Consider the following 26,234-nt stretch of genomic DNA (forward strand, 5'->3'; position numbering starts at 1 on the left):
ATTTTCTCACCATGGTAGGAGGCATACATGATGCCCCTCGACTTCAATCTGACCTCCATTAGCTGAAACTTCTTTGCAGGTATGTAGTGGGTCGCCGTACATCATTTCCCTCGACTTTGATGCGATCACCATCACCCGGAACTTCTTGCAGGTATGTACTGGGTCGGCATGAACTCCCACTGGATGGCTGCCGTCAGAGAAGACGGGGAAAAGTTGGTGCTCATGAACTTCCATACCTCCCATGAGATTATCCTTCCTCCGTTGGATGATATAGAGTTTTACCTTCGCGATCCAAGTCATCTAGATTACATCGTCAGTTGGATGCACCTTGTTTTGTAGAAGATTGTAATCTGCCAACTGCCCACACGACATGTGGATTACGCAGACTTCAAGCTAATTGCGTTGTTCGACAAGGGACTCGCCTATCTTTCTGCCGGTGCCTTCTTTAGCTGGAGACAGCTCAGCTCGTAGTGGATCATCGTCAAAGATGATACACACTTCTGTGATGCTATTGAACACAATGGCATCATCTACGCGATCGACAAAGTAGATGGCACCATGTATTGCTGGGACGGCGCGTGTAAGTTGTTTCCGTGTGATGTTAATGATGACGCCATGACACTGGTTGAACTTTTTGTGATGATTGACATATCCCTGTTTGAGCAGAATTTGAGTAGAACTATGGCAATGTATTAGAGACACCGTAAATCAGCTATATTTGGAATGAGTTAATTCATGCGATTGTGACCATGTCATTACAGCCAGTTTGTACCCCTGAATAATCAAACTGTTAGGAAGATATTGATAATCTCCTTATTTTATAGTAATCTATATGCTACTAAATATGAGTGTGTATCAATGGTCATGTTAGTTTCCTCATTTTCATGATGTAGAAACATGCATCACATTGTTGATTTCATCTAACCATACATTAGGGAAGTAAATGTCCATATGGAGAACTCTATTTTTTGTAGTGAAATCATGTAATGCTTACCATGTGTACATACCTATGTTCGCCCTTCACCAATCAATAGCTAGAATAATATGATCACAAATTTTTTTCCCATAGAACATGAGTATATAACAATGCATGGTCTGTTAGTTTCCTTGAGGAATTTGTTTGTGAGGACTGAACATGATTACATAACATGCATGACATGGTAGTTTCCTGTGAAAAATCGATTGTGAGATAACATGAGTATAACCATGCATGGCACTTCTATATTTTCGAACCCACTACACATTTCCCTGTATTTTCCTCCCAGTTCCAACAAGGACATATCAATGTTGTTTCTTGCATTACGCTACTCATACTCTGAACAATGCTGATCTTACATTAACAATGCCTCTCCTTTTTGATATCATGCAGTGTCCCTATAGTTACTGCCCTTTTAATCACACCACCTTTGCCAAAAACAAGGAAGCACAACTGGTTCCTCTCTCGATCAGAGGACAAGAAAAGACTGATGATCATTCAGACACATGAGTCGGTAAAGTTATATTGCAAAAACCCCACTGTATGCAAGCACCGTGAAATACGTGAGTATCTGGACAGTGGCTGTTACGTCTATGAGCAGCAGACCAGCTTGTTGGGGCCTGCAGGATATTTGAGTTGGAGGCGGGTAAACAGCCTTGGTTCATACTCTCTGTTTCTTGGATTCAATTATCCGATTAACCAGGAGATCACTATTGGCAAGGACCTTGATGGTAAAGAGGCTCTGTTTGTTATGGAAAACTGTGTCTACACGGCGTGCCCTAGGAGTTCGGGAGCAAATTCCCCTGATTGTCAATGATACAACCTGCAGCCAAAAGAAGGTGAGAATGACAAAGGCATCTGGATTAACTTTGATCCTTGGATCTGTCGAGTCCGACAGGAAGTGATGTGGTACAAGCCTTTAGGTTGATAGGTAATTCAGCTATTGCGTCGAAAGGGTGGAGTACTGGTGTCTCCGAATCACTGGTGGCTGAACCGGGACTGCAAATTATGATGGTGTTGGATGATCCCTCTTTGAATGACTTGTTTTCTTTGTTGCTTGTTCTGGATGGGTAGTTCTCTCTTTTGTTATGCATATTCCTTGTCATTTGGTCATCCTCGTCTATGTCACTCTTACTATGTAATAGTTGCCTCTATTTAGAATATCATTCTCGTCTGGATCATGAGAGTCTGAGCGCTGCAGATGGGTGCGTTTTGGTGGTGTAGCAAGACTTCTTATGAACTATCATGTCTTGCCGTTTATGTCAGTAGTAGTCACTAGTCAGTTTTGAATGTTGTATATATCGTTGTTTCGAACTGTTTATTGTCTCGAACTGCTGGTGGGCTAAATGAGAGCATCACCATTCTCCAGTGTTCAGAGTATATCTCCTTTTTTTCAAGTTATAATTTGAGCTCAGTGTCTTTTCGATGATGTACACTTGTTTGGGCCAGTGAGGTGTCGTTGAATATGGGCCAAGTAGTAGCGCAATGCCAAATAGGTCAATTATGACTCTCAGGCCTGGCTCTCAAAAGATCCTCAAAAAAAGGTCGGGCTCTCAAAAAAGAAAGAATAGGGACTCATAGGCCGACATGTGGGCGCCACCGGTGTTTTCGTGCGCTTGCGCGCCGAGAGCATATTGGCGCGTGTTCGAAATGCATGCTACCTTTTCATCCCCAATCAACCGCCCCTCCCCCACCTCTGGAATCTCGATTCCTATTCCAGTTCCCCCAAATCCCCCTCTTGTACTCCCTGTACTCAAGCGCACTATCATGTCGCCGGTCAATGCGGATCTCCGAGCCGGAGATCCTGAGGTCCGTCCTGCCTTTGGGCCATGCATGTTATCGCTCAACAGTGTCACGGCAGCGCTTGTCGACAAGTTTGCCGGCAAAGTGCTGTTGGTAACCATCAATAGAGACCAGCCTACCGTCTCACCGGCCGACCTTGTCAAATCTCTTGACATTGCGCACGGCATCCAAATAAGTGACTTGCTCGTCGAAGTCTATCCGCCACCGGCTAATTTCTTCGTCAGGTTCCGGACAACTTTCGACTGCAGTCGTGTGTTCGAATCTTCCCGGTGTTTGTTCTGCGATGGTGCGCTGGTGAGCTTTGATCGGTGGCACCCAGGATGGGGCTCGGTGCCCTCTAAGCTTGAGTTTTTAACAAAGCTTACCTTCCACGGCATGCCTCGACGTGCTTGGAACAGCGAGTCCATGAATGAGCTTATCAACGACCTTGGAGGTGAGCTCGTAAGTATGTTTGTTCCTCCAGACAGCTGGGCCCTGACGATTATGGCATGGATGAAGAAGTCGTCCACCATATCGAATGTGATTGGTGTTGAGATACCGGTGCAGGAACCGGGGTTGTACTATTTGTCGCCACCAAGGCCGCCGTGGACCATGTTACGGATGTACTTGTATCAAGTGTTCGTGCATGTCGAAGAAGTGGTCAATACATCAATCGAAGTCTTGCCGCCGCCGCTGGTGCCCGGGTCCATCGACGACGTCCATTACAGGATTCAACGCCAGACTTTCCCCGTGTTGCTCGGAACGATGGATGGCACAGGGCCTACTCCATCGCGCGGCGGAGGCCACTGCTTCTTTGGGAGAAGAGGCAAGGCTGGCTGCCTGGATGTGCTCTAATTTGAGGTAACAACTGAATCTTGTTAGATGACTTGTTCTATTTTTTACCTGAACTTTTTTTAGAAAGGGTTGTACGTCAACTTAATGTTCTAGCAGAACTTATATATTGTGTTGTCTGTCTGTTTTCTTTGCACAACATTCAAGATATTTCCCCGTCATTGATAAAGACGATGAACCGTTATGTACGAGTTCATTGGTTTCAACATAGCCCTACCCGTAGCGATCCACCACTTCCACCCTGATTGTGCCGCCTGCGTGAAATTTTTGTATGCAAGTTCAGTGTGCTATGATGTTCTATATGATTGTGTCAACTATATAAGTTTTTACGGAGCATCATCAATGCATATGGCTGAAAGATGTATTTATGAGCATCGACCGATGGGTCTCTCTCTCACACACACAGACACACAAGTGGGACCCGTTGAATTATTTCCTTACTCGTGACAGCTTTTAATTATGTTCCACTGTACTCTAACTTTTTTCTTAAATTATTAATTGAGCTCAATGACTTCAAAAAGTTGTACAGAAGCCTTGTTTGGGCCTTTCCGACGTCGCTGAATGTGGGCTGAGTGGCCATGTAAGGTTGTACTATACTACACAAGCCTTTTTTCAACATCAGCAATGCAACTAGGCCGACAGTTGTACACAATCTAGGTCAACTTGTTATTCTCCGCCCCGCCGGGCTGTAAATCTTTCCTAGGAGGGATGCATTAGGCTTAACAAGAAAATGGGCTTTAAGAAATAATAAGTGGGATGTAATTATAAAAAATGGGCAGTAACTATAAAAAATGCACCAAACACGTAATTAGTTCATAAAATATTACTTTTGGATTTTGAAAATTTTAATTTCATTAATTTTTGCGAGCGCAATGCTTCGCTGGATTTTTACGTAATACAAATTTATATTGAAATTGTATTTAATATGACTAGAAATTTCAGGATAAAAATATTTCGGACCGTATCAAAATGTGGGAAATTTTATTGAATTCTGTTTTGAACGGTTGGTTGAAATTATTAATCGTTGTCCTAGCTAGAAAATGGGCTGTACTTTTAACAAACTATAAATGGGCTGTAGTAAATTCCATTAGAATTCAAAAATGGGCTGTGCATTCTTACAAATAGCAAATGGGCTATAAGTTCTCTGCCACACACTTGTGGGCCTACTAAGTTGACACGTACGCAAGGCTTTGTCAACTTATAGTCAACACATGGTTCTACCAGCAGTGTCCGTTGGATGTCCATCCAACGGATGTCGTGCTTCTTCTTCAATCTCGGATATTCTAGCTTCAGCCGCCCAAAAAATGATTCCTCCCCCTGACATCCAGGGTGCACCGTTTCGGAGGCTGACCTATGGGCCTACTAAGTTGACGCATACCAAGGGCTTTGTCAACTTAGTCAATATAAACGATTCTAGCTATAGTGACCGTACGATGTCCATCCAACGGCCGTTGTGATTCTTCAACCTCTGGTCTTCTTGCTCCAGCCGCCCAAAGCAACGCCGGTCGTGCCGCCTGCTCCTGCCTCCCGTGGCCGGCTGTGCTGCCATGGAGGTATCACCTCCCCTACCACTCCCATTGCTGGCCAGGCCCTGCGGTGATGGCATCCTCACACCACAGCCGAACCAGTGAACCCTCGTACTCCTCTCCATGTGGGCATCCACTGCCGCGTCTTCCCCCGCTCCGCGTCGTCCGCTTCCTAGGCCTCGCCGTCGTCCATCGCCTTGGTGCTCTCGGCGCGGCATGGTTAATGTGGTCAACGACCGACTTCCATCGGAAGAGTACTGTATGTGAGAGGCTGACAACTGGGTCCACGGTCGCAGCAAGGAAGTGCCTCCATTTTACGCGGAAAATAATTATTCCTCCACCTGACAGCAGGGACCCACCGGATGGGCCACCGTATTTTACGGAAAAAACGTTTCCACCCTGACTGGTGGGACCCACCAGCTACATCTTCGCACTCAAGGAAGTGCGTCCATATTACGGGCAAAAAAAATGATTCGCCCACTGACTGCTGGGACCCATCAACTACATCTTCGCACGCAAGAAGGTGCCTGACAGTCGGGACCCACCTGGTCAAAGCATACGTAGCTTTATCATTCTGGTCACGAATGTGTACGTACATACTGGTCGATGTAGAGGCGCGCACGTGTCGTAGTAGAGGTGTGCACGTAGCATGTACATGTACGTACAGCAACCAGGGTGCAAGAAAGAAAATACGGCCACGTACGTACATATGGGCGGGATCTCGAACGCCTACTCGCGCATATGTACGGCCAGGGCTCGTGTACATGGCTGGGTCGGAACGGAGAAGTTGCGTCGTTGTCGTGTTCATGGGGAGGCAACGGAATGCGTCTTGTTCATCGGGAGGCAATGGAACGTGTGTTGTTCATCGGGAGCCAACCGGCGTGGACGGAACAGCCGATGGAAACGAGGCCTGGCGTACCGCAGAACGGAGGAAATGGCCTTGTGTTCGACCGGCCACGGTCGAAACGGGATCCTGTTCATCGGGAGGGGTCTGGTGCACCGCAAAACGGAGGAAATGGGCTTCTCTTGGACCTCCTACGGTCAAAACAGGGTCCTGTTGACCGGGAGGGGTGTGGCATACCGCAAAATGGAGGAAACGGACTTGTGTTGGAGCGCTACGGTCGAAACGGGGGTCCTGTTCATCAGGAGGGGTGTGGCGTACCGCAAAACGGGATGTTGGAAATATGCCCTAGAGGCAATAATAAAATGGTTATTATTATATTTCTTTGTTCATGATAATTGTCTATTATTCATGCTATAATTGTGTTATCAGGAAATCGTAATACATGTGTGAATACATAGACCACAACACGTCCCTAGTGAGCCTCTAGTTGACTAGCTCGTTGATCAAAAGATAGTCATGGTTTCCTGACTATGGACATTGGATGTCATTGATAACGGGATCACATCATTAGGAGAATGATGTGATGGACAAGACCCAGTCCTAAGCATAGCTCAAAGATCGTGTAGTTCATTTGCTGTAGCTTTTCCGAATGTCAAGTATCATTTCCTTAGACCATGAGATCGTGCAACTCCCGGATACCGTAGGACTGCTTTGGGTGTGCCAAACGTCACAACGTAACTGGGTGACTATAAAGGTACACTACAGGTATCTCCGAAAGTGTCTGTTGGGTTGGCATGAATCGAGACTGGGATTTCTCTCTCCGTATGACGGAGAGGTATCTCTGGGCCCACTCGGTAATGCATCATCATAATGAGCTCAATGTGACCAAGTGGTTGATCATGGGATCATGCATTACGGCACGAGTAAAGTGACTTGCCGGTAACGAGATTGAACGAGGTATTGGGATACCGACGATCGAGTCTCGGGCAAGTAACGTACCGATTGACAAAGGGAATTGTATACGGATTGATTGAATCCTCGACATCGTGGTTCATCCGATGAGATCATCGTGGAGCATGTGGGAGCCAACATGGGTATCCAGATCCCGTTGTTGGTTATTGACCGGAGAGGCGTCTCGGTCATGCCTGCGTGTCTCCCGAACCCGTAGGGTCTACACACTTAAGGTTTGGTGACGCTAGGGTTGTAGAGATATTAGTATGCAGTAACCCAAAAGTTGTTCGAAGTCCCGGATGAGATCCCGAACGTCACGAGAAGTTCCGGAATGGTCCGGAGGTAAAGATTTATATATAGGAAGTCCAGTTTCGGCCATCGGGATGGTTTCGGGGGTCGCCGGTATTGTACCGGGACCAACAAAAGGGTCCCGGGGGTCCACCGGGTGGGGCCACCTATCCCGAAGGGCCCCATGGGCTGAAGTGGGAGGGGAACCAGCCCCTGGTGGGCTGGTGCGCCCCCCCTTGGGCCTCCTCTATGCCTAGGGTTGGGAAACCCTAGGGGTGGGGGCGCCCCCCACTTAGCTTGGGGGGGAAGCCACCCCTTGGCCGCCACCCCCTTGGAGATTGCATCTCCTAGGGCCGGCACCCCCCAAGGCCCCTATATAAAGAGGGGGAGGGAGGGCAGCTGCACCCTTTCCCTTGGCGCCTCCCTCTCCCTCCGTAACACCTCTCCTCCCCACTTGCGCTTGGCGAAGCCCTGCCGGGATCCTGCTGCATCCACCACCACGCCGTCGTGCTGCTGGATCTTCATCAACCTCTCCTTCCCCCTTGCTGGATCAAGAAGGAGGATACGTCTTCCCAACTGTACGTGTGTTGAACATGGAGGTGCTGTCCATTTGGCACTTGATCATCGGTGATTTGGATCACGACGAGTACGACTCCATCAACTCCGTTCTCTTGAACGCTTCCGCGCGCGATCTACAAGGGTATGTAGATGCACTCCTCTCTCCCTCGTTGCTAGATGACTCCATAGATTGATCTTGGTGATGCGTAGAAAATTTTAAAATTTTGCTACGTTCCCCAACAGTGGCATCATGAGCTAGGTCTATGCGTAGTTTCTATGCACGAGTAGAGCACAAAGCAGTTGTGGGCGTGGATATTGTCAATTTGCTTGCCGTTACTAGTCTTATCTTGATTCGGCGGCATCGTGGGATGAAGCGGCCCGGACCGACCTTACACGTGCGCTTACGTGAGACTGGTTCCATAGATGGACATGCACTAGTTGCATAAGGTGGCTGGCGGGTGTCTGTCTCTCCCACTTTAGTCGGATCGGATTCGATGAAAAGGGTCCTTATGAAGGGTAAATAGAAATTGGCATATCGTGTTGTGGTTTTGGCGTAGGTAAGAAATGTTCTTGCGAGAAACCTATAGCAGCCACGTAAAAACTTGCAACAACAATTAGAGGACGTCTAACTTGTTTTTGCAGCATGTGCCGTGTGATGTGATATGGCCAAAAGGATGTGATGAATGATATATGTGATGTATGAGATTGATCATGTTCTTGTAATAGGAATCACGACTTGCATGTCGATGAGTATGACAACAGGCAGGAGCCATAGGAGTTGTCTTTATTTATTTATGACCTGCGTGTCAACATAAACGTCATGTAATTACTTTACTTTATTGCTACAGCGTTAGCCATAGTAGTAGAAGTAATAGATGACGAGACAACTTCAAGAAGACACGATGATGGAGATCATGATGATGGAGATCATGGTGTCATGCCGGTGACAACGATGATCATGGAGCCCCGAAGATGGAGATCAAAAGGAGCAAATGATATTGGCCATATCATGTCACTATTTGATTGCATGTGATGTTTATCATGTTTTACATCTTATTTGCTTAGAACGACGGTAGCTTAAATAAGATGATCCCTCGTAATAATTTCAAGAAACTGTCCCCCCTAACTGTGCATCGTTGCGAAGGTTCATTGTTTCGAAGCACCACGTGATGATCGGGTGTGATAGATTCTAACGTTCGAATACAACGGGTGTAAGCCAGATTTACACACGCAATACATTTAGGTTGACTTGACGAGCCTAGCATGTACAGACATGGCCTCGGAACACAGAAGACCGAAAGGTCGAGCATGAGTCGTATAGAAGATACGATCAACATGAAGATGTTCACCGATGTTGACTAGTCCGTCTCACGTGATGATCGGACACGGCCTAGTTAACTCGGATCATATTTCACTTAGATGACTGGAGGGATGTCTATCTGAGTGGGAGTTCATTGAATAATTTGATTAGATGAATTTAATTATCATGAACTTAGTCTAAAATCTTTACAATATGTCTTGTAGATCAAATGGCCCACGTTGTCCTCAACTTCAACGCGTTCCTAGAGAAAACCAAGCTGAAAGACGATGGCAGCAACTATACGGACTGGGTCCGGAACCTGAGGATCATCCTCATAGCTGCCAAGAAAGATTATGTCCTAGAAGCACCGCTAGCTAACGCACCTGTCCTAGAGAACCAAGACGTTATGAACGCTTGGCAGTCACGTGCTGATGATTACTCCCTCGTTCAGTGCGGCATGCTTTATAGCTTAGAACCGGGTCTCCAAAAGCGTTTTGAGAGACGCGGAGAAAATGAGATGTTCGAAGAGCTGAAAATGGTTTTTCAAGCTCATGCCCGGGTCGAGAGATATGAAGTCTTCGACAAGTTCTTCAGCTGTAAGATGGAGGAAAATAGTTCTGTGAGTGAGCACATACTCAAAATGTCTGGGTTGCATAACCGGTTGACTCAGCTGGGAGTTAATCTCCCGGATGACGCGGTCATTTGCAGAATACTTCAGTCGCTTCCACCGAGCTACAAGAGCTTTGTGATGAACTTCAATATGCATGGGATGGAAAAGACCATTCCTGAGGTATATTCAATGCTGAAATCAGCAGAGGTGGAAATCAAAAAGGAACATCAAGTGTTGATGGTGAATAAAACCACTAAGTTCAAGAAAGGCAAGGGTAAGAAGAACTTCAAGAAGGACGGCAAGGGAGTTGCCGCGCCCGGTAAGCAAGCTGCCGGGAAGAAGCCAAAGAATGGACCCAAGCCTGAGACTGAGTGTTTTTATTGCAAGGGAAGTGGTCACTGGAAGCGGAACTGCCCCAAATACTTAGCGGACAAGAAGGCCGGCAACACTAAAGGTATATGTGATATACATGTAATTGATGTGTACCTTACCAGTACTCGTAGTAGCTCCTGGGTATTTGATACCGGTGCGGTTTCTCACATTTGTAACTCAAAGCAGGAGCTGCGGAATAAACGGAGACTGGCGAAGGACGAGGTGACGATGCGCGTCGGGAATGGTTCCAAGGTCGATGTGATCGCCGTTGGCATGCTACCTCTACATTTACCTACGGGATTAGTTTTAAACCTCATTAATTGTTATTTAGTGCCAGCTTTGAGCATGAACATTGTATCAGGGTCTCGTTTAATTCGAGATGGCTACTCATTTAAATCCGAGAATAATGGTTCTTCTATTTATATGAGAGATATGTCTTATGGTCATGCTCCACTGGTGAATGTTTTATCCTTAAGAATCTCGAGCGTAATGTTACACATATTCATAGTGTGAATACCAAAAGATGTAAGGTTGATAATGATAGTCCCACATACTTGTGGCACTGCCGCCTTGGTCACATAGGTGTCAAACGCATGAAGAAGCTCCATGTAGATGGACTTTTAGAGTCTCTTGATTATGAATCATTTGACACGTGCAAACCATGCCTCATGGGTAAAAATGACCAAGACTCCGTTCTCAGGAACAATGGAGCGAGCAACCAACTTATTGGAAATCATACATACTGATGTGTGCGGTCCAATGAGTGTTGAGGCTCGCGGTGGCTATCGTTATGTTCTCACCCTCACTGATGACTTGAGTAGATATGGGTATGTCTACTTAATGAAACTCAAGTCTGAGACCTTTGAAAAGTTCAAGGAATTTCAGAGTGAGGTTGAGAATCAACGTGACAGGAAAATCAAGTTCCTGTGATCAGATCATGGGGGAGAATACTTGAGTCACGAATTTGGCACACACTTAAGAAAATGTGGAATAGTTTCACAACTCACGCCGCCTAGAACACCTCAGCGTAATGGTGTGTCCGAATGTCGTAATCGCACTCTATTAGATATGGTGCGATCTATGATGTCTCTTACCGATTTACTGCTGTCATTTTGGGGCTATGCTTTAGAGACTGCCGCATTCACTTTAAATACGGCTCCGTCGAAATCCGTTGAGATGACACCGTATGAATTATGGTTTGGGAAGAAACCTAAGCTGTCGTTTCTAAAAGTTTGGGGATGTGATGCTTATGTCAAGAAACTTCAACCTGAAAAGCTCGAACCCAAATCAGAAAAATGCGTCTTCATAGGATACCCTAAAGAAACTATTGGGTATACCTTCTACCTCAGATCCGAAGGCAAGATCTTTGTTGCGAAGAATGGGTCCTTTCTAGAGAAAGAGTTTCTCTCGAAAGAAATAAGTGGGAGGAAATTAGAACTTGATGAAGTATTACCTCTTGAACCGATAAGTGGCGCAGCTCAAGAAATTGTTCCTGAGGTGCCTGCACCGACTAGAGAGGAAGTTGATGAGGATGGTCATGAAACTTCAGATCAAGTTGCTACTGAACTTCGTAGGTCCACGAGGACACGTTCCGCACCAGAGTGGTACGACAACCCTGTCTTGGAAATCATGTTGTTAGACAACGGTGAACCTTCGAACTATGAAGAAGCGATGGCGGGCCCGGATTCTGACAAATGGCGGGAAGCCATGACATCCGAGATGGGATCCATGTATGAAAATGAAGTATGGACTTTGACTGACTTGCCCGATGATCGGCGAGCCATAGAAAATAAATGGATCTTTAAGAAGAAGACAGATGCGGATGGTAATGTGACCATCTATAAAGCTCGGCTTGTCGCTAAGGGTTATCGACAAGTTCAAGGGGTTGACTACGATGAGACTTTCTCACCCGTAGCGAAGCTGAAGTCTGTCTGAATCATGTTAGAAATTGCCGCATTCTATGATTATGAGATATGGCAAATGGACGTCAAAACGGCATTCCTTAATGGTTTCCTTAAGGAAGAATTGTATATGATGCAGCCGGAAGGTTTTGTCGATCCTAAGAATGCTGACAAGGTGTGCAAGCTCCAACGCTCGATTTATGGGCTGGTGCAAGCATCTCGGAGTTGGAACATTCGTTTTGATGAGATGATCAAAGCGTTTGGGTATACGCAAACTTATGGAGAAGCCTGCATTTACAAGAAAGTGAGTGGGAGCTCTGTAGCATTTCTCATATTGTATGTGGATGACATACTGTTGATGGGAAATGATATAGAATTCTTGGAAAGCATAAAGGCCTACTTGAACAAGTATTTTTCAATGAAGGATCTTGGAGAAGCTGCTTATATATTAGGCATCAAGATCTATAGAGATAGATTGAGACGCCTCATTGGTCTTTCACAGAGTACGTACCTTGACAAGATATTGAAGAAGTTCAAATGGATCAGTCAAAGAAGGGGTTCTTGCCTGTATTGCAAGGTACGAGATTGAGCACGGCTCAATGCCCGACCACGGCAGAAGATAGAGAAAAGATGAGTGTCATCCCCTATGCCTCGGCCATAGGGTCTGTCATGTATGCTATGCTGTGTACCAGACTTGATGTAAACCTTGCCGTAAGTTTGGTAGGAAGGTACCAAAGTAATCCCGGCATGGAACACTGGACAGCGGTCAAGAATATCCTGAAGTACCTGAAAAGTACTAAGGATATGTTTCTCGTTTATGGAGGTGACGAAGAGCTCGTCGTAAAGGGTTACGTCGATGCTAGCTTCGACACAGATCTGGATGACTCTAAGTCACAAACCGGACACATGTATATTTTGAATGGTGCGGCAGTAAGCTGGTGCAGTTGCAAGCAGAGCGTTGTGGCGGGATCTACATGTGAAGCGGAGTACATGGCAGCCTCGGAGGCAGCACAAGAAGCAGTCTGGGTGAAGGAGTTCATTACCGACCTAGGAGTCATACCCAATGCGTCGGGCCCGATGACTCTCTTCTGTGACAACACTGGAGCTATTGCCCTTGCCAAGGAGCCCAGGTTTCACAGGAAGACCAGGCATATCAAGCGTCGCTTCAACTCCATTCGTGAAAGTGTTCAAAATGGAGACATAGAGATTTGTAAAGTACACACGGACCTGAATGTGGCAGATCCGTTGACTAAACCTCTCCCTTGAGCAAAACATGATCAACACCAGAACTGCATGGGTGTTCGATTCATCACAATGTAACTAGACTATTGACTCTAGTGCAAGTGGGAGACTGTTGGAAATATGCCCTAGAGGCAATAATAAAATGGTTATTATTATATTTCTTTGTTCATGATAATTGTCTATTATTCATGCTATAATTGTGTTATTAGGAAATCGTAATACATGTGTGAATACATAGACCACAACACGTCCCTAGTGAGCCTCTAGTTGACTAGCTCATTGATCAAAAGATAGTCATGGTTTCCTGACTATGGACATTGGATGTCATTGATAACGGGATCACATCATTAGGAGAATGATGTGATGGACAAGACCCAATCCTAAGCATAGCTCAAAGATCGTGTAGTTCGTTTGCTGTAGCTTTTCTGAATGTCAAGTATCATTTCCTTAGACCATGATATTGTGCAACTCCCGGATACCGTAGGAGTGCTTTGGGTGTGCCAAACGTCACATCATAACTGGGTGACTATAAAGGTATACTACAGGTATCTCCGAAAGTGTCTGTTGGGTTGGCACGAATCGAGACTGGGATTTGTCACTCTGTATGACAGAGAGGTATCTCTGGGCCCACTCGGTAATGCATCATCATAATGAGCTCAATGTGACCAAGTGGTTGATCACGGGATCATGCATTACAGCACGAGTAAAGTGACTTGCCGGTAATGAGATTGAACGAGGTATTGGGATACCGACGATCGAGTCTCGGGCAAGTAACATACCGATTGACAAAGGGAATTGTATACGGATTGATTGAATCCTCGACATCGTGGTTCATCCGATGAGATCATCGTGGAGCATGTGGGAGCCAACATGGGTATCCAGATCCCGCTGTTGGTTATTGATCGGAGAGGCGTCTCGGTCATGTCTGCATGTCTCACGAACCCGTTGGGTCTACACACTTAAGGTTCGGTGACGCTAGGGTTGTAGAGATATTAGTATGCAGTAACCCGAAAGTTGTTCGGAGTCCCGGATGAGATCCCGGACGTCACGAGGAGTTCCGGAATGGTTCGGAGGTAAAGATTTATATATAGGAAGTCCAATTTCGGCCATCGGGAAGGTTTCGGGGGTCGCCAGTATTGTACCGGGACCACCGAAAGGGTCCCGGGGGTCCACCGGGTGGGGCCACCTATCCCAGAGGGCCCCATGGGCTGAAGTGGGAGGGGAACCAGCCCCTGGTGGGCTAGTGCGCCCCCCCTTGGGCCTGCTCTGCGCCTAGGGTTGGGAAACCCTAGGGGTGGGGGCGCCCCCCACTTGGCTTGGGGGGGAAGCCACCCCTTGGCCGCCGCCCCCTTGGAGATTGCATCTCCTAGGGCCGCCGCCCCCAAGGCCCCTATATAAAGAGGGGGGAGGGAGGGCAGCCGCACCCTTGCCCTTGGCGCCTCCCTCTCCCTCCGTAACACCTCTCCTCCCCGCTTGCGCTTGGCGAAGCCCTGCCGGGATCCTGCTGCATCCACCACCACGCCGTCGTGCTGCTGGATCTTCATCAACCTCTCCTTCCCCCTTGCTAGATCAAGAAGGAGGAGACGTCTTCCCAACGGTACGTGTGTTGAACGCGGAGGTGCTGTCCGTTCGGCACTTGGTCATCGGTGATTTGGATCATGACGAGTACGACTCCATCAACTCCGTTCTCTTGAACGCTTTCGCGCGCGATCTACAAGGGTATGTAGATGCACTCCTCTCTCCCTCGTTGCTAGATGACTCCATAGATTGATCTTGGTGATGCGTAGAAAATTTTAAAATTCTGCTACATTCCCCAACACGGGACTCCCCAGGATACTGTTCATCTCCACCGTCGGCCTCCTCCAGCCTCCATGGGGTACTGTTCATCCACCATCGACCTCCTCCAGCCTCCACCTGCGACTGTTCATCCACGGGCTCCTGTTCATCCAGCCTCCACCGCTCGCTCCTCCACCAGCTACTGTTCAACCAGCCCTCTCCACGGGGGTCCTGTTCAACCACCCCTCCATGGGCTACTGTTCATCCAGCCCTCCACAGGCTACTATTCAACCAGCTCTCCACTGGCTACTGTTCAACTAGCCCTCCACGGGGTCCTGTTCATCCATCGGCTCGATCGATCGGGGTACTGTTCATCCAGCGGCAACGGCCTCTACTACCATGGGTTCCTGTTCATCCAACCCCCACCGGGAACTGTTCATCCAAACCCCGCCCCCAATAACACTCACTGTTCATCCAGAGGCAGCATCCATCGGCTTCAGTTAGCAGCAATAGCAAAGGAATCACTCGATCGGGTTCAGTTAACAGCCATCAATCGATCGCTTGGGTTCAGTAACACGTAGCCTGCAGTGCAATCGCTCGGGTTCAGTTAGAGCCCAACGCCTCGCTCAGGTTCGGTTAGAGCGCAACGCCTCGCACACACGTGCGTACGTATGAGAGAAACACGCATCGCTCGGCCCCCGACCAGCCACCGTAACCGGGAACTCCCCGATATTTTCCTCGCCCTCGCTTCTAACATGGTTTTTCCATCATGAACGGCCCAAAGAATGTCATGTAGCTGCGTCTCCGGCGCGCCAAGGACAAAAAGCCCATTTTATGTCATGATTTTTGTCATAGAAGTAGGACCCCACCACATCTATGATGATACCGGGTTTTGTCACAACTATTGTCATACAAGTGTCATAAGTATGACAGGAAAAAAATTCGTTCGGCCCAAAATGTCATGGACGTGTATTTTTTGTAGTGTAATGATCATCTTGTCTGTAATGTTTTCAGAGGTATCGAAAGCTTGCTCCTCGTGAACGTACTCGACAGGGTCCTCAAACACGAACTCGTCTCCTGGCTCTACCCAAAGCAAGACACAAGCAAGGGAACAACAATCAATCACGGTGCAATGCACAAGCAACATGATGCAAGACATGGCATGGGATGCAATATATATGATGTGAATGCATATGGGTACTCTGGAAGGGGAAAGATGATCATGGCATTAACTTGGCAAACCAAGCAAGCCACTGGATAGATTGGGAGATTTCGGTTGAAATCAATATGAAGATCCCCGGAAACGGATGCACGGTTTGCAAATGACGAGCAAAACAAGAACAATGCAAAACTGCGCTTAACAGCAACATAGCACTTAAGATGCATCATGAAAATATGCTACAACACTCCAACATGGAAACAAAATACATGACAGTGAAGAACATGTGAAGTTCTACAAATCATGAACACTGAGCTACTACTAGAACTCACTAGAACAAGTCTAAAACAGCATGGTAAAAATGCAAATGACAACAATTTTAACAGACTTAGCAGAAATTCACTGAGCATTACAGAAAGAGCATCAAGTAGCAATGTTTAGAGCTAGTAAACTACATGTTATAGGGACACATCATGCTAAATTTGTGCATAGCATGATAGCCCTAAATGCAGTTAACTAAACTCCCTTACTGAACTTGTTCCAAAGAACTACAGAAAAGACGATAGCATCAATGCAAACATGGCAAGTGATATGAACAGGTTTCAGACTTAGAGGAAATTCATGCATGGCAGAAACAGATTCATGATAGCAACTTTGCAAGCTTGTGGCACTCATCACAGTGAATATCATGGAATAGTAAAGCAACCAACAGTAAGAAGACAAATTTATGAAGCTCATCAAGGCAAGAGCATGTTCATAGGATGCATATATAACTAGCAAATCACATGGCAAAAATGAACTTACTGTTAACAGACTGACATCAATTATATTTAGCAAATTGAGAGCATGGTAATGACAAGCTACAACACTCCATAATTTCAAAAAAGGGCATGGATGGATAGAGCATAACCATATCTACAAAACATCCTTATTGGGCATCTCCGAAATATGCATGGATTCACTTGTAGCATCAAGTTAACATGGCAACATAATGTAGCAGGAAAAGACTTAGCAGAAAACACTAAGTCACTGAAATCAACAACATCAAGTACTCTACTTTACATGCTTGTGATAGTTACCACAGGGCACACAAAAATACAAGGGTTGCACCACTGTAAAGATGGCATGAAGATGCTCCTAAAACATGTTGACATGATGCTCAAAAGATAAACACACAAAATGCTATGAAAAAGACAAACCAGCAAGTTATGATAGTACCCAGTAGATTATAACATTTAGCACATTTGCAATGAAGATTAGGGCATCAAGCTGAATAGTAACATGCATGCAAATTACACTAGCATGTAGAGCATCACGAGATGAACATTCGATATATCATATGCATAAAACAGAGCTATGAGCACAGAGTTATGGCAGGTCAAAGTGGCACACTTGATATTGCATATCTGGGGACTTAGTCAAAATCAACCTCGAGGAGAAGTGGACGGGACGTTTCAGGATGGAGCGGATTCGGGCGCTGTTTGGATGGCGTCCTGGTGGATCTCGTCCCGATCCGGGGGCGCCGGATCCGGCGACGGGCGAGGTGGCGACACTGGCGGGGTGCGGCGCCGACGAAGGAGAAGGGCAACGGCGCGGGTCGGGTGGCGCCAGCGGCACGGCAGGGCGGCCAATGGTCGGCGCAGGAGGCGGCGGGCGGCGGCGGCGGTGGACGGAGGCGAGGCGATGGCGAAGGCAGGTGATGGCGGACGAGGCACACGGGGCGCTCGGCGGCGGTGGGCGAGCCGCGCGAGCCTGGCTCGGGCCCCACGAGCCACTGTGGTGGGAGGAGCCGGCGGACACGTGGCGGCTCTGGATCCATGGAGGGGGTGGTGGCGGACGCGTCTGGTGCCGGGCGGACGTGTCCGGCACGCGGAGGAAGCGGACGGTCTAGGGTTTGCCCCTGATTTCGAAGGGGGAGGCCTTTATATAGGTAGAGGGGCTAGGAGAGGGCTATTGAGGTGCGGTTTTCGCCCACACGATCGTGATCCAATGACGGAGAGCATGGAGGGGGTTAGATGGGCTAGTGGGCTGTTGTGGAGGGGTGTTGGGCTGCAAGGGGAGGGGGGTTTCAGCGGTTACACGGTTAACCGTTGGGGAATCAAACGATCCCCAAATGGAATGAAATTTGACAGGCGGCCTACCGGTGATGTACCAAGGCCACTCGACAAATCTCGGCCCATTCCGAGAATGTTATTCTGCCTCTCACAAAACGAGATCTGAGAGGTGCAACGGGTGGATGTGTGAGTGTCGCATTTCGAAATGGATAACGGGGAAAATGGCCGGATGCAAGAGATGAACACGAATGCAATTGAGATGCACATGATAACATGATATGAAATGCATGACATGGACAAAATGCAAAACGAGGACAAAACCCAACCACGGAAGATATAACATATAACATTGCCGGAAATGACAAGAGTTGGAGTTACAATTATGAAATGTTACATCTGGGACGTTACATATTGGATCATGGAACTACAACCAATTGAAATTGGAATTTCATCAGAAGTTTTATCCTATGCATCTGGTTCATCGTGATCGGAATTATATATATAATTTTTAGCCTCATGAAGGAGAAAGTATCGCTCAAGCTTGGGGGAGGCTTAAGTTAATGTTATATTCATGCCCCAATCATGAGCTCTCAAGAGAAATTATTATTCAAAAAATTTATGCTCGGCTTTCCCATAATGATCGATCCATGCTCGATACTACTTGTACTGGTTCCTATATGAAGAAGGATATTGAATTCAAATGGGATTTATTGGAAATAATTAAACACAACTCCGAATATTGGGAACTTGACGAAGGTAAAGAGTCAGGTATAAACCTTAAGTTTGATTGTGTTAAATCTTTTATGGGTACCGATGCTTTTCGTGATTTTAGCAGTAAATATGGACTTGACTCTGAAATAGTAGCTTCTTTCTGTGAATCTTTTTCTACTCATGTTGATCTCCCCAAGGAGAAGTGTTTAAATATCATTCTCCCATTGAAGTTAAAGTAGTAGAACCTATTAAGGTTCAAGAAGAAACTATTACTTATAATGTTGATCCTATTGTTCCTACTGCTTATATTGAGAAACCACCATTCCCTATTAGAATAAAGGATCATGCTAAAGCTTCAACTGTGGTTCGTAAGAGTTATACTAAAACACCTACACCCCCTGAGAAAATTAAAGTTGAACCTAGTATCGCTATGTTTAAAGATCTCTTGGTCGATAATATTGATGGGCATGTTATTTATTTTTGTGATGAAGCTGCTAGAATTGCCAAACCCGATATGAAAGATAAACAAAGACATGTTGTTGGCATGCCTGTTGTTTCTGTTAAAATAGGAGATCATTGTTATCATGGCTTATGTGATGTGGGTGCTAGTGTGAGTGCAATTCCTTATACCTTATATAAATAAATCATGAATGATATTGTACCTGCTGAGATAGAAGATATTGATGTTACTACTAAGCTTGCTAATAGAGATACTATATCACCAATTGGGATTGTTAGAGATGTTGAAGTCTTGTGTGGGAAAATTAAATATCCTACTAATTTTCTTGTTCTTGGTTCCCCACAAGATAATTTTTGTCCCATTATATTTGGTAGACCTTTCTTGAATACCGTTAATGCTAAGATAGATCGCGAGAAAGATATTGTTATTGTTGGTTTAGGGGATATGTCTCATGATTTTAATTTCCCTAGATTTCATAGACAACCCCATGATAAAGAATTGCCTAGTAAGGATGAAATTATTGGTCTTGCTTCTATTCCCGTGCCTCCAGCTGATCCTTTAGAACAATATTTGCTAGACCATGAACATGATATGTTTATGAATGAAAGAAGGGAAATACATGAAGTATTATTGAATCAAGGACCTATTTTGAAACACAATTTGCCTGTTGAAATCCTTGGGGATCCTCCTCCACCTAAGGGTGATCCCGTGTTTGAGCTTAAACAATTACATGGTACTCTGAAATATGCTTACCTTGATGAAAAGAAGATATATCCTGTTATTACTAGTGCTAACCTTTCAGAGCATGAATAAAAGAAATTATTGAAAACTCTGAATAAGCACCATGCCGCTATTGGATATACTCTTTATGATCTTAAGGGCATTAGTCCCACTCTATGTCAACACAAAATTAAACTGGAGAAAGATGCTAAACCAGTTGTTGATCACCAACGACGGTTAAATCCTAAGATGAAATAAGTGGTAAGAAATGAAATACTAAAGCTTCTAGAGGCAGGTATAATTTATCCTATTGCTGATAGTCAATGGGTAAGTACCGTTCATTGCGTCCCTAAGAAGGGAGGTATTACTGTTGTTCCTAATGATAAGAATAAATTGATTCCTCGTAGAATTGTTACATGTTATAGAATGGTAATTGATTTTCGCAAATTAAATAAAGCTACTAGAAAAGATCATTGCCCTCTAACTTTTATTGATCAAATGCTAGAAAGATTATCCAAGCATACATAATTTTTCTTTCTAGATGGTTATTCTGGTTTCTCTCAAATACCTGTGTCAAAAGAGGATCAAGAGAAAACCACTTTTATTTGCCCTTTCGGTACCTTTGCTTATAGGCGTATGCCTTTTGGTTTATGCAATGCACCTGCTACCTTTCAAAGATGTATGACTGCTATATTCTCTGACTTTTGTGAGAAGATTGTTGAGGTTTTCATGGATGATTTCTCCATTCACGGAACTTTTTATCATGATTGCTTAAGCAACCTAGACCGAATTTTGCAGAGATGTGAAGAAACTAATCTTGTCTTGAATTGGGAAAAGTGCCACTTTATGGTTAACGAAGGTATTGTCTTGGGGCATAAAGTTTCTAAAAGAGGCATTGAAGTTGATAAAGCTAAAGTAGATGCTATTGAAAAGATGGCGTGTCCTAAAGATATCAAAGGTATAAGAAGTTTCCTTGGTCATGCTAGTTTCTATAGGAGGTTTATTGAAGACTTCTATAAAATTTCTAGGCCTCTCACTAATCTCTTGCAAAAATGTGTTCCTTTTGTTTTTGATGATGATTGTGTAGAAGCATTTGAAATACTTAAGAAAGCCTTGATATCTGCACCTATTGTTCAGCCACCTGATTGGAATTTTCCCTTTTAAATTATGTGTGATGCTAGTGATTATGCTGTTGGTGTTGTTCTAGGACAAAGAGTAGATAAGAAATTAAATGTTATCCATTATGCTAGTAAAACTCTAGATAGTGCCCAGAGAAATTATGCTACTATTGAAAAAGAATTTTTAGCAGTTGTATTTGCATGTGATAAGTTTAGACCTTATATTATAGATTCCAAGGTAACTGTTCACACTGATCATGCTGCTATTAAATATCTTACGGAAAAGAAAGATGATAAACCTAGACTTATTAGATGGGTTCTCTTGCTACAAGAATTTGATTTGCATATTATTGATAGAAAGGGAGTTGAGAACCCCGTTGCAGACAACTTGTCTAGGTTATAAAATGTTCTTGATGACCCACTACCTATTGATGATAGCTTTCCTGATGAACAATTAAATGTCATAAATGCTTCCCATAATACTCCTTGGTATGCCGATTATGCTAATTATATTGTCTCTAAATTTATACCACCTAGTTTCACATACCAGCAAAAGGAAAAAAATTCTATCACTGGTACAGCCACGTCCTAAACAAACGGTTTTTAACCCCTTTCCGCGATGGCATTTGGAACCGTCGCCAAGTGAGTGTGTGCGATAGGGTGTCCTTCCCACACGACCCAGAAATCGTCGAGGACAGGCCCTCCCGGGACCCAGGCTGGGGCCTTGTGCGATCAGGCGAGGCATCGAAACCCAATCATTTCCGGAGGTATGTACATCCCACACGGTAATCCAAGAAAATCATTTCCGTAGGTATGTACATCCCACATAGTGAATCCCAGAAAATCATTTTTGTATGTATGTACATCCCACACGGTGAATCCTATAAAAACATTTCTGTAGGTATGTATATCACACATAGTTCTTTGTGTGAAAACGTTTGTGCAAGGTGGCCTAACACAAACAGTTCACTGCCGGAAGCCGTGTGTGATTGTTAGTTGATCAAACACGCCTACTTTCTAGAAACCGTGTGGATTGTTAGATTTCATCACCCATGGTGTTGTTTGAGTAACCATTTGCAATAGAAAACCCCAATAAGCAGGGTAATTAGCCTATTATTGATAATCCATGTACTAATCAAACTGATATTTCTTATAAAACACGCCAGATATTTCATATCCATGTAAAAGCATCCAGGATTTCATAATCAAATTACATCAGATAGCTTCGGCACTCAGTTACGCCATTGCACACCAACACCAAGTTTCACATGCAGCATCAAAAACCTTTGGAAAGTAGCATCATACACAGTAAATAAACATATGAATCTCATCTGGGAAACTGCAGAAGTGGAAGGCAAATATTGAGCCTTCAGTGATGTTGAATGTCCTTGCAACTTTAGGCCAATGGCTATGGATAACTGCCCACCCAACCTTCATCCTCTTCAGCAAGACTTCAATATTGTACCGTGGGTGTTGAATGAATTCCTTCCTCGCCTGTTGACCATGCAGGTTGTTTGAGAGGTAATCATCGATGAATTGCTTTGAAAAGTACTAAAAACAAAGCTATGCAAAAATCGCTGTTTTAAATTTTCAAATGGCACAAGGGGTAAAAACAAGGTAAAAGAGTTGGTACCATCCTATAGTTGACTGATGTCTTCTTCATTGTGCAAACAAAGATCTTGCTGTTATTCGTTGTAAGTTTCTTCATCCTAACAATCTTTCTGAGTTTCTTGACTTGACTGATATTCATGGACATCTCATTTCCCCATATGCAAAATGGGTCGAACAGTGGGTCTAAGCCTCTCACAGTAGGACCTACATGTGCAAGACCAAATTGCAAGAAACCTAAATATTAGAATGATTCCCGCAACTGCACAATAATGTGCTATTAGCCAAAGGACCCTGCTTGAACAAACCTTGATGGTAAACTGCAGTGTCTCTCATTGTTTCCCTGCAACACACATAAGGAAGATCTTGATCAGGTTAACTGAGAGTTGCCATATTATCAGTAGAATATGTGTTGAGTATAGCCAAATTCGATTGGCGTCACATGCATAACAATACAAAATTGTACCCACAGCAAATGAAAATCAAATTGCAGAACTGAACCAAACAGTTAAATGGACAGCAGACCAAATGAACCAAAATAGTTAACTGAGCATGACATTGCAGAATAGAAAGATGTACTACAAGATAAGACAGTTAACAAAACAAAGAATGCTTGAGAACAGTACTACGAAATGTAGCAATTGCTGGACCAAAGTGTTAACTGAACATTACATTTCACAGGACCAAACTGTTAACTGAACATCAGATTGCATATTAACATTACAGGGGACAAACCACTAGAAGGCAATGGTGGTGGCCTCGAGAAAACATCATGAACTGTATTTTAAAGTAGATAACCGCGTGGCGGTGTCGACGGTAGCTTCGAAGACGAGGTGCTCCTCCAAGATCTGGTGGTCAACACACATGGCAGCCATAGCGACCTGGCTCACGCGTGCGGCCGCATGCTACTCGGCTCCACGTTATACTGCGTATAAAGTGGCTGTGGGCGGCGCTTAATTGGAGGAGGGGGCAGTGATTTCGGTGGAAGGTGTCGCTCCGTCAGTCGGGGCATGTGGGATGGGAAAGGAGGAGGATGGTGTGGGTGGGGTGTGGATTACCTGACCATATCGAAGAGGCCGCGCAACAAGAAGAAGGGGCGGCAGCAAGGAGGCTGCACAGCAAGAAGAAGGGTCGGCGGCGAGGAGGCCGCACAGCAAGAAGAAGGTTCACCAGCGAGGAGGCGGCGCTGCAAGAAGAAGGGTCGCCGGCGAGGAGGCGGCGCTGCAAGAAGAAGGGTAGCCGGCGAGGAGGCGGCGCTGCAAGAAGAAAGGTCACCGGCGAGGAGGCTGAGCTGCCAGTAAGCAGCATTGAAGGTTTGAACTTGGAAAGCAAGGAGGAACAGTGGAAATGTGGCTTTTGGTAGGAGGGAGCGGGCGGGGAGATAGATATTTCCGCGGTGGCAAAAAATTTTGCTCGGTGCCACAAGAAACTAGTGCGCAAGTGTGGTTCGAGCGGGGACAATGGACTGTAGATGACGAAGCTTCCTGCGTAAGCCAGACAAGACGGTGCCCCCAAGATATTTTATATCGCATCCCACACGATTATTTCTAGTGAACTATTTGTGGTATACCTGATTTTTTCATTATTATTTGAAAGACAAAATGGTGCTACGGAGGGAAAGGATAGTGTTTGAATTGCTAGAACATTTACGTATAGTGAACATGCAACTAGTACATGAGTGTCGTGTTTAAATTTGGAATTATTCCGAGTTCGTTTGGCATTTTTATGCATTAATTGAGTTTCTGGGCATTTATTGTGCATAATTCAAATTTGAACTACAAGCACATGCTCCAATGCACCAAAGTTTGCTGAAAAATCACATGTGTGTCTTCGGGTGAATTTATAGGTCCCATGCAAGAAATGGGAATAAAATTCAAACATCTGGGCGTCTGGCTCGGCTGGAAAGATTGAGAAACTTGGTTTTTTAATTCCTGTAAATCCAAAACACGGCTGAATATCATGAAACTTGGCATGGTGCATGACATGGCACCAACATGCTGCAGTAAAGTTTTTGGCCGAATTGGGACAAGCTTTGGTGTAAGCTTCTTGAAACCGGAGCTTCCCTCAAGAAGGCTCGTGGTTCCGAGAGGGAATGTGTCACCTCCGTGTGCGAAATGACATACGTACACTACATTCTCTCGCCTTAATTTTTGTACATGGGCAGATTAGACCAAATAGAAGTATCGTGCTAAATTTTGGAATTATTCCGTGTTCGTTTGGCCTTTTTTATACATTAATTGAGTTTTTGTGCATTTAATGTTCATAATTCAAATTTGAACTACAAGCACATGCTCCAGTGCACCAAAGTTGTTTGAAAAATCACATGTATGTCCTTAGGTGAATTTTTAGGTCCCATGCAAGAGATGGGAGTGAAATTCAAACATCTAGGCGTCGTGGCTCGGCCGGAAAGATTGAGAAACTTGATTTTCTAATTCCTGCAGTTCCAAAACATGCCTTAAAATCATGAAACTTGGCATGGTGTTATGACATGGCACCAACATGCTGCCATATTTTTTTGGCCAAATTGGGACAAGCTTTGGTCTAAGCTTCTTGCAAACCGGAGCTTCCCTCAAGAAGGCTCGTGGTTCCGAGAGGGAACGTGTCACCTCCATGTGCGAAACGACATGCGTACACGCCTTCTCCCACCTTAATTTTTGTACACTGGCAGATTAGACCAAATTGAAGTATCATGCTAAATTTTGGAATTATTCCGTGTTCGTTAGGCCATTTTTAGACATTAATTGAATTTCTACGCATTTAATGTGCATAATTCAAATTTGAACTACAAGCACATGCTCCAGTGCACCAAAGTTGTTTGAAAAATCACATGTGTGTCCTTGGGTGAATTTCTAGGTCCCATGCAAGAGATGGGAGTGAAATTCAAACATCTAGGTGTCGTGGCTCGAACGAAAAGATTGAGAAACTTGGTTTTTTAATTCCTGTAAATCCAAAACACGCCTGAAAATCATGAAACTTGGCATGGTGTCATGACATGGCACCAACATGCTGAGGTAATTTCTTTGGCCGAATTAGGAGAAGCTTTGGTGTAAGCTTCTTGCAAACTGGAGCTTCCCTTAAGAAGGCTCGTGGTTCCGAGAGGGAACGTGTCACCTCCGTGTGCGAAACAACATACGTACACTGCCTTCTCTCACCTTAATTTTTTTACACAGCCAGATTACACCAAATAGAAGTACCGTGCTAAATTTTGGAATTATTCAAGGTTCGTTTGGCCTTTTTATAGATTAATTGAGTTTCTGGGCATTTAATGTGCATAATTCAAATTTGACCTACAAGCACAGGCTCCAGTGCACCAAAGTTGTATGAAAAATCACATGTGTGTCCTTGGGTGAATTTCTATGTCCCATGCAAGAGATGGGAGTGAAATTCAAACATCTGGGCGTCGTGGCTCGGCTAGAAAGATTGAGA

Source organism: Triticum urartu, chromosome 2 (genome assembly GCF_003073215.2).
Source record: "Triticum urartu cultivar G1812 chromosome 2, Tu2.1, whole genome shotgun sequence".
NCBI classification, from domain to species: Eukaryota; Viridiplantae; Streptophyta; class Magnoliopsida; order Poales; family Poaceae; genus Triticum; species Triticum urartu.